The following is a 10,370-nucleotide window of genomic DNA, read 5'->3' as shown; positions in this document are numbered from 1 at the left end:
GTTTGAGCTGACTCCTTCCTGCAGAGGCCCTCTGGATCCCAGCGGCCTAGAAGGGTGGGGACTCCATCTCTTTGAGCTGGACTCCCTTCCCTGCAGGCCCTCTGGATCCCAGCAGGGCCTAGAAGGGTGGGGACTCCATCTCTTTTGAGCTGGACTCCGTTCCCTGCTGTGGCCCTCGGGCCCAGCTGGGCGTATGGGGGTCGGAAATCCATCTCTTTTGAGCTAGACTCCCTTCCCTGCTGTGGCCCTCTGGATCCTAGCAGGGCCTATGGGGGTCGGAAATCCATCTCTTTTGAGCTGGACTCCCTTCCCTTCTTTGGCCGCTGGATCCCAGCAGGGCCTAGAAGGGTGGAGACTCCATCTCTTTTGAGATGGACTCCCTTCCCTGCAGAGGCCCTCTGGATCCCAGCAGGGCCTAGAAGGGTGGGGACTCCATCTCTTTTGAGCTGGAATCCCTTCCCTGCTGTGGCCATCTGGATCCCAGCAGGGCCTAGAAGGGTGGGGACTCCATCTCTTTTGAGATGGACTCCCTTCCCTGCAGAGGCCCTCTGGATCCCAGCAGGGCCTAGAAGGGTGGGGACTCCATCTCTTTTGAGATGGACTCTCTTCCCTGCAGAGGCCCTCTGGATCCCAGCAGGGCCTAGAAGGGTGGGGACTCCATATCTTTTGAGCTGGACTCCCGTCCCTCCTGGGGCCCTCTGGATCCCAGCAGGGCCTAGAAGGGTGGGGACTCCATCTCTTTGAGATGGACTCCCTTCCCTTCTTTGGCCCTCTGGTACCCAGCAGGGCCTATGGGGGTCGGAACTCCAAATCTTTTGAGGTGGACTCCCTTCCCTGCAGAGGCCTTCTGGATATCAGCAGGGCCTAGAAGGGTGGGGACTCCATCTGTTTTGAGATGGACTCCCTTCCCTGCAGAGGCCCTCTGGATCCAAGCAGGGCCTAGAAGGGTGGGGACTTCATATCTTTTGAGCTGGACTCCCTTCCCTCCTGGGGCCCTCTGGATCCCAGCAGGGCCTAGAAGGGTGGGGATTCCATATGTTTTGAGCTGGACTCCCTTCCCTGCAGAGGCCCTCTGGATCCCAGCAGGGCCTAGAAGGGTGGGGACTCCATCTCTTTGAGCTGGACTCCCTTCCCTGCAGAGGCCCTCTGGATCCCAGCAGGGCCTAGAAGGGTGGGGACTCCATCTCTTTTGAGCTGGACTCCGTTCCCTGCTGTGGCCCTCGAACCCAGCTGGGCCTATGGGGGTCGGAAATCCATCTCTTTTGAGCTAGACTCCCTTCCCTGCTGTGGCCCTCTGGATCCTAGCAGGGCCTATGGGGGTCGGAAATCCATCTCTTTTGAGCTGGACTCCCTTCCCTGCTGTGGCCCTCTGGATCCCAGCAGGGCCTAGAAGGGTGGGGACTCCATCTCTTTTGAGATGGACTCCCTTCCCTGCAGAGGCCCTCTGGATCCCAGCAGGGCCTAGAAGGGTGGGGACTCCATCTCTTTTGAGATGGACTCTCTTCCCTGCAGAGGCCCTCTGGATCCCAGCAGGGCCTAGAAGGGTGGGGACTCCATATCTTTTGAGCTGGACTCCCGTCCCTCCTGGGGCCCTCTGGATCCCAGCAGGGCCTAGAAGGGTGGGGACTCCATCTCTTTGAGATGGACTCCCTTCCCTTCTTTGGCCCTCTGGTACCCAGCAGGGCCTATGGGGGTCGGAACTCCAAATCTTTTGAGGTGGACTCCCTTCCCTGCAGAGGCCTTCTGGATATCAGCAGGGCCTAGAAGGGTGGGGACTCCATCTGTTTTGAGATGGACTCCCTTCCCTGCAGAGGCCCTCTGGATCCAAGCAGGGCCTAGAAGGGTGGGGACTTCATATCTTTTGAGCTGGACTCCCTTCCCTCCTGGGGCCCTCTGGATCCCAGCAGGGCCTAGAAGGGTGGGGATTCCATATGTTTTGAGCTGGACTCCCTTCCCTGCAGAGGCCCTCTGGATCCCAGCAGGGCCTAGAAGGGTGGGGACTCCATCTCTTTGAGCTGGACTCCCTTCCCTGCAGAGGCCCTCTGGATCCCAGCAGGGCCTAGAAGGGTGGGGACTCCATCTCTTTTGAGCTGGACTCCGTTCCCTGCTGTGGCCCTCGAACCCAGCTGGGCCTATGGGGGTCGGAAATCCATCTCTTTTGAGCTAGACTCCCTTCCCTGCTGTGGCCCTCTGGATCCTAGCAGGGCCTATGGGGGTCGGAAATCCATCTCTTTTGAGCTGGACTCCCTTCCCTGCTGTGGCCCTCTGGATCCCAGCAGGGCCTAGAAGGGTGGGGACTCCATCTCTTTTGAGATGGACTCCCTTCCCTGCAGAGGCCCTCTGGATCCCAGCAGGGCCTAGAAGGGTGGGGACTCCATCTCTTTTGAGATGGACTCTCTTCCCTGCAGAGGCCCTCTGGATCCCAGCAGGGCCTAGAAGGGTGGGGACTCCATATCTTTTGAGCTGGACTCCCGTTCCTCCTGGGGCCCTCTGGATCCCAGCAGGGCCTAGAAGGGTGGGGACTCCATCTCTTTGAGATGGACTCCCTTCCCTTCTTTGGCCCTCTGGTACCCAGCAGGGCCTATGGGGGTCGGAACTCCATGTCTTTTGAGGTGGACTCCCTTCCCTGCAGAGGCCTTCTGGATATCAGCAGGGCCTAGAAGGGTGGGGACTCCATCTGTTTTGAGATGGACTCCCTTCCCTGCAGAGGCCCTCTGGATCCAAGCAGGGCCTAGAAGGGTGGGGACTTCATATCTTTTGAGCTGGACTCCCTTCCCTGCAGAGGCCCTCTGGATCCCAGCAGGGCCTAGAAGGGTGGGGACTCCATCTCTTTTGAGCTGGACTCCGTTTCCTGCTGTGGCCCTCGAACCCAGCTGGGCCTATGGGGGTCGGAAATCCATCTCTTTTGAGCTAGACTCCCTTCCCTGCTGTGGCCCTCTGGATCCCAGCATGGCCTAGAAGGGTGGGGACTCCATATCTTTGAGCTGGACTCCCTTCCCTGCAGAGGCCTTCTGGATATCAGCAGGGCCTAGAAGGGTGGGGACTCCATCTATTTTGAGCTGGACTCCCTTCCCTCCTGGGGCCCTCTGGATCCCAGCAGGGCCTAGAAGGGTGGGGACTCCATATGTTTTGAGCTGGACTCCCTTCCCTGCAGAGGCCCTCTGGATCCCAGCAGGGCCTAGAAGGGTGGGGACTCCATCTCTTTGAGCTGGACTCCCTTCCCTGCAGAGGCCCTCTGGATCCCAGCAGGGCCTAGAAGGGTGGGGACTCCATCTCTTTTGAGCTGGACTCCCTTCCCTGCAGAGGCCCTCTGGATCCCAGCAGGGCCTAGAAGGGTGGGGACTCCATCTATTTTGAGCTGGACTCCCTTCCCTGCTGTGGCCCTCTGGAACCCAGCAGGGCCTAGATGGGTGGGGACTCCATCTGTTTTGAGCTGGACTCCCTTCCCTGCAGAGGCCCTCTGGATCCCAGCATGGCCTAGAAGGGTGGGGACTCCATACCTTTTGAGCTGGACTCCCTTCCCTCCTGGGGCCCTCTGGATCCCAGCAGGGCCTAGAAGGGTGGGGACTCCATCTCTTTGAGATGGACTCCCTTCCCTTCTTTGGCCCTCTGGAACCCTGCAGGGCCTATGGGGGTCGGAACTCCATGTCTTTTGAGGTGGACTCCCTTCGCTGCAGAGGCCCTCTGGATCCCAACAGGGCCTAGAAGGGTGGGGACTCCATCTCTTTTGAGATGGACTCTCTTCCCTGCAGAGGCCCTCTGGTACCCAGCAGGGCCTATGGGGGTCGGAACTCCATGTCTTTTGAGGTGGACTCCCTTCCCTGCAGAGGCCTTCTGGATATCAGCAGGGCCTAGAAGGGTGGGGACTCCATCTGTTTTGAGATGGACTCCCTTCCCTGCAGAGGCCCTCTGGATCCAAGCAGGGCCTAGAAGGGTGGGGACTTCATATCTTTTGAGCTGGACTCCCTTCCCTGCAGAGGCCCTCTGGATCCCAGCAGGGCCTAGAAGGGTGGGGACTCCATCTCTTTTGAGCTGGACTCCGTTCCCTGCTGTGGCCCTCGAACCCAGCTGGGCCTATGGGGGTCGGAAATCCATCTCTTTTGAGCTAGACTCCCTTCCCTGCTGTGGCCCTCTGGATCCCAGCATGGCCTAGAAGGGTGGGGACTCCATATCTTTGAGCTGGACTCCCTTCCCTGCAGAGGCCCTCTGGATCCCAGCAGGGCCTAGAAGGGTGGGGATTCCATATGTTTTGAGCTGGACTCCCTTCCCTGCAGAGGCCCTCTGGATCCCAGCAGGGCCTAGAAGGGTGGGGACTCCATCTCTTTGAGCTGGACTCCCTTCCCTGCAGAGGCCCTCTGGATCCCAGCAGGGCCTAGAAGGGTGGGGACTCCATCTCTTTTGAGCTGGACTCCGTTCCCTGCTGTGGCCCTCGAACCCAGCTGGGCCTATGGGGGTCGGAAATCCATCTCTTTTGAGCTAGACTCCCTTCCCTGCTGTGGCCCTCTGGATCCTAGCAGGGCCTATGGGGGTCGGAAATCCATCTCTTTTGAGCTGGACTCCCTTCCCTTCTTTGGCCCGCTGGAACCCAGCAGGGCCTAGAAGGGTGGAGACTCCATCTCTTTTGAGATGGACTCCCTTCCCTGCAGAGGCCCTCTGGATCCCAGCAGGGCCTAGAAGGGTGGGGACTCCATCTCTTTTGAGCTGGAATCCCTTCCCTGCTGTGGCCATCTGGATCCCAGCAGGGCCTAGAAGGGTGGGGACTCCATCTCTTTTGAGATGGACTCCCTTCCCTGCAGAGGCCCTCTGGATCCCAGCAGGGCCTAGAAGGGTGGGGACTCCATCTCTTTTGAGATGGACTCTCTTCCCTGCAGAGGCCCTCTGGATCCCAGCAGGGCCTAGAAGGGTGGGGACTCCATATCTTTTGAGCTGGACTCCCGTCCCTCCTGGGGCCCTCTGGATCCCAGCAGGGCCTAGAAGGGTGGGGACTCCATCTCTTTGAGATGGACTCCCTTCCCTTCTTTGGCCCTCTGGTACCCAGCAGGGCCTATGGGGGTCGGAACTCCAAATCTTTTGAGGTGGACTCCCTTCCCTGCAGAGGCCTTCTGGATATCAGCAGGGCCTAGAAGGGTGGGGACTCCATCTGTTTTGAGATGGACTCCCTTCCCTGCAGAGGCCCTCTGGATCCAAGCAGGGCCTAGAAGGGTGGGGACTTCATATCTTTTGAGCTGGACTCCCTTCCCTCCTGGGGCCCTCTGGATCCCAGCAGGGCCTAGAAGGGTGGGGATTCCATATGTTTTGAGCTGGACTCCCTTCCCTGCAGAGGCCCTCTGGATCCCAGCAGGGCCTAGAAGGGTGGGGACTCCATCTCTTTGAGCTGGACTCCCTTCCCTGCAGAGGCCCTCTGGATCCCAGCAGGGCCTAGAAGGGTGGGGACTCCATCTCTTTTGAGCTGGACTCCGTTCCCTGCTGTGGCCCTCGAACCCAGCTGGGCCTATGGGGGTCGGAAATCCATCTCTTTTGAGCTAGACTCCCTTCCCTGCTGTGGCCCTCTGGATCCTAGCAGGGCCTATGGGGGTCGGAAATCCATCTCTTTTGAGCTGGACTCCCTTCCCTGCTGTGGCCCTCTGGATCCCAGCAGGGCCTAGAAGGGTGGGGACTCCATCTCTTTTGAGATGGACTCCCTTCCCTGCAGAGGCCCTCTGGATCCCAGCAGGGCCTAGAAGGGTGGGGACTCCATCTCTTTTGAGATGGACTCTCTTCCCTGCAGAGGCCCTCTGGATCCCAGCAGGGCCTAGAAGGGTGGGGACTCCATATCTTTTGAGCTGGACTCCCGTCCCTCCTGGGGCCCTCTGGATCCCAGCAGGGCCTAGAAGGGTGGGGACTCCATCTCTTTGAGATGGACTCCCTTCCCTTCTTTGGCCCTCTGGTACCCAGCAGGGCCTATGGGGGTCGGAACTCCAAATCTTTTGAGGTGGACTCCCTTCCCTGCAGAGGCCTTCTGGATATCAGCAGGGCCTAGAAGGGTGGGGACTCCATCTGTTTTGAGATGGACTCCCTTCCCTGCAGAGGCCCTCTGGATCCAAGCAGGGCCTAGAAGGGTGGGGACTTCATATCTTTTGAGCTGGACTCCCTTCCCTCCTGGGGCCCTCTGGATCCCAGCAGGGCCTAGAAGGGTGGGGATTCCATATGTTTTGAGCTGGACTCCCTTCCCTGCAGAGGCCCTCTGGATCCCAGCAGGGCCTAGAAGGGTGGGGACTCCATCTCTTTGAGCTGGACTCCCTTCCCTGCAGAGGCCCTCTGGATCCCAGCAGGGCCTAGAAGGGTGGGGACTCCATCTCTTTTGAGCTGGACTCCGTTCCCTGCTGTGGCCCTCGAACCCAGCTGGGCCTATGGGGGTCGGAAATCCATCTCTTTTGAGCTAGACTCCCTTCCCTGCTGTGGCCCTCTGGATCCCAGCAGGGCCTAGAAGGGTGGGGACTCCATCTCTTTTGAGATGGACTCCCTTCCCTGCAGAGGCCCTCTGGATCCCAGCAGGGCCTAGAAGGGTGGGGACTCCATCTCTTTTGAGATGGACTCTCTTCCCTGCAGAGGCCCTCTGGATCCCAGCAGGGCCTAGAAGGGTGGGGACTCCATATCTTTTGAGCTGGACTCCCGTCCCTCCTGGGGCCCTCTGGATCCCAGCAGGGCCTAGAAGGGTGGGGACTCCATCTCTTTGAGATGGACTCCCTTCCCTTCTTTGGCCCTCTGGTACCCAGCAGGGCCTATGGGGGTCGGAACTCCATGTCTTTTGAGGTGGACTCCCTTCCCTGCAGAGGCCTTCTGGATATCAGCAGGGCCTAGAAGGGTGGGGACTCCATCTGTTTTGAGATGGACTCCCTTCCCTGCAGAGGCCCTCTGGATCCAAGCAGGGCCTAGAAGGGTGGGGACTTCATATCTTTTGAGCTGGACTCCCTTCCCTGCAGAGGCCCTCTGGATCCCAGCAGGGCCTAGAAGGGTGGGGACTCCATCTCTTTTGAGCTGGACTCCGTTTCCTGCTGTGGCCCTCGAACCCAGCTGGGCCTATGGGGGTCGGAAATCCATCTCTTTTGAGCTGGACTCCCTTCCCTGCAGAGGCCCTCTGGATCCCAGCAGGGCCTAGAAGGTTGAGGACTCCATCTCTTTTGAGCTGTACTCCCTTCCCTGCAGAGGCCCTCTGGATCTCAGGAGGGCTTAGAAGGATTGGGACTCCATCTCTTTTGAGCTGGAATCCCTTCCCTGCTGTTGCCCTCTGGATCCCAGCAGGGCCTAGAAGGGTGGGGACTCCATCTCTTTTGTGCTGGACTCTCTTCCTTGCAGAGGCCCTCTGGATCCCTGCAGGGCCTAGAAGGGTGGGGACTCCATCTGTTTTGAGATGGACTCCCTTCCCTGCGGTGGGTCCTCTACAGATTACAGTGCAGCGCACAGGATTGCATTGGGTCAGGCAGGACGGACACAGACAACGTAAATAATGCCCCTTTTCCACCGGCCAACCCGGCTCGGCTCGGCCCGGCTCGACTCTTTTTCGTGTTATATATATATATATATATATATATATATATATATATATATATAAAACACTTTTTTTTTTACCATCCAGCCAGAATTAAATAACTGGAATAGTTGTGTAAATTAAAGACAAAATGCTATTACTTGTAAGTTTTAGACCTATGCAGGCATACAGCCATGGATAAAATACTACTATCGTTTTCTTCAGGCTTATTGTTCATTCTACAATTAATAATTCATAACAATTTGATTAGAGAACTGATATCTAGCTTTTTTACAATAGGATGTCATATGACATGGTTTATCTCACAGTGGGGGAAACTCAGATGCAACAGCAAAATGAGAAACAATCGAAGCAGTACATTCACACAAAGATAAACAAATGATGGTAACATGCTGTACAAGAGTTATTTATAACTGTAATGTACAACTGAGTGTCTTCAGAAAATGCGCATGTTATGTTTGAGCAATAAAAATACAGCAGGCTGTGTGTTTTAAATGGCTTCCATGACTGTATGTATGCAATGTTAAATGTAGTAACAACCAGACAGATATATCTACAAACTGCTCACCTGGCTGGTGAGCAGCAGCGGCGTTAGCTCTGTCTGAGTCGGTGTTCACCGTGGTGCTCCGTCGGCTCCGAAGCGGTTAACGAGGCTTTCCATTCTCTCCACTACAGTGACAAAAACGACTGATTGCTCACGGCTCCATCGAGCTGCTGCTGAATATTGAAAACCGAAGCAAAGAAAAAAGCCGGCATCTTTTAGTTCACAGCTTGTTTGCATCTTCCATCACTTCCGTGTTGCAGCGAGTTTCAAACGTTGCGCCTTCATTTTTCTTCTATCTTCGCCTCGCTCTTCTGACCATGCCCTCGGCCAATCAGTGAACAGCAGCGAAGCTTGCGTCACCTACCAAACCCGGGCTGGCCCTGCTGGCCCTGCTCTGAAGCAGGACCCAAAAAAGCAGCGCCAGCCCCGTTGAAAAGGCCGGTGGAAACACAAGAAAAGCGATCGGAGCCGAGCCGGGCGGGCCGGTGGAAAAGGGGCATAAGAAGATTTCATCCTCCCAGAAGTCAAATCCTCTTTTATTACGGTCATACATGTGTCATCTTAATCATGTTTCCCAGCATAAACCCCAGAAAAATACACTTATTTATATAATGGTGATATGAAGACATTACTGTGAGGATCTGTAAAGGAGAATCATTTTATTCTGGAGATACTGGATTATTTGGGGGTTTAATTATCTGTCATACTCATCAAAATTACAAGAAACAATATATTATCTCTATATGTGTGATGATTCTATGTGATTTTCACTTTTATGCAATATTACATTTTTTAGATGTACTGCTAAAATCCATTAATGTAAATTCTTAACTTATCGTGTGCGTTCTGTGAACTTATCTTAAAATCTATATCTCAAAACTTCCTCAAATATCTTATTTATCTTTATGAAAAGTAAGAAAAACCAGAGCTTGATTAGGGTTTCTAACCTGAAGCTCAGAATTAAATCACCGTAGTAGTTGTGTATCCATTCATCATATCATCACACAATTTGACTATTTGAAAATAAATTTGCATAATGGAAACACAACAATTTTTTGGGGAAAAAAATAAATGTTCAATAGAAACACCATAATTAAAAAATTGGAATATTACTCCATATAAATGTGGAATATTGAAAAGTTTTGCGTACATATGTAAATGAAATTAAGCTACAGTGTCACAGCTGCTGCTGAGCTGTAACAACTCACACCTGATCGTCATCACCCGGATCCCCAGCTGCTGCCATATAAAGACGGATCTTCCCCCTGCACGGCGTCAGACTGTTGTGAAACCCTCAGCAGTAACACTTTCAGGCCTGCTGTAGTAACTTGAGCTAACTGCCCAGTAACTAACCTGTCTGTCTCTTCCTTCTGCCTAGTTGCCTCTCCTGTCCCTGATCCTGACCCCCACCTCTGGTTTTGGACCTCCCGGCTTTGACCCCCTGTCTGTCTGACCCTGAGATCTGGAACCTGTTTTGACCTGGATTTGGACCCACTGGCTCTGACCCCCCTGTCTGTCTGACCCCGAGATCTGGAATTGCCTAACCCTGATTTGGATTCCCTGGTTCTGACCCTGGCCTGTCTGACCAAGAAATAGTTTATCTCCTAAATAAACACCTGTTTTTGTATTCGCTGTTCAGTCCCTGCGTCCATCAGTTCCTGAACGTGACATACAGTGTAAAATTTCTGCTTCTTGTTGGCACTAAGGATCTGCATTTCCTGTAGAGTTACACAAATTAAAATTACAAAAATAAATGTGTTAAATTGAAACATGCCAATTTAAAAAGAACTCACATTTTTCAACAAACAGTTTTGGTGCTAGGATTAGGTGCTTTATCTCACTGTATTGAAAGTGGTTTATTTTTCAAATCTGCAATGGAAACACTTTTTCTGCATCACACAAGTCACCTGATCAACAATCAGATGTTACTACTTGTGGAAACCACAAAGAAGAAGAAGAAGACAGGAAGTAATTGGAGGATGATGGAATTGCGTGTTTTTTAATGATTTAAAATACTTATTTACAGGTGATTTTAACTGTTTCTTTTTTAATGGAAACACCTCAATTACAAAATTGTGTTTCTTGGACTTTAGCTGTCTTTCCTTTACAAATGTGTGCAAAACTTTAATAATACTCCACTAATGTGTAAAAACAAAATTTCGCAATTGTGGTGTTTCAATTAAATAAATGAAAATCACATGTAAACAATGTCATTCAGGTGATATGTCACTATGAAACATGTCATCCTGTTACCACTTCCTGTCGTCTTCTTCTTCATGGTTTCCATCAGTAGTAACA

Source organism: Poecilia reticulata, chromosome 17, assembly GCF_904066995.2.
Source record: "Poecilia reticulata chromosome 17, P_reticulata-male-v2, whole genome shotgun sequence".
Lineage (NCBI taxonomy): Eukaryota > Metazoa > Chordata > Actinopteri > Cyprinodontiformes > Poeciliidae > Poecilia > Poecilia reticulata.
Note: the sequence above shows the minus strand (reverse complement) of the source record.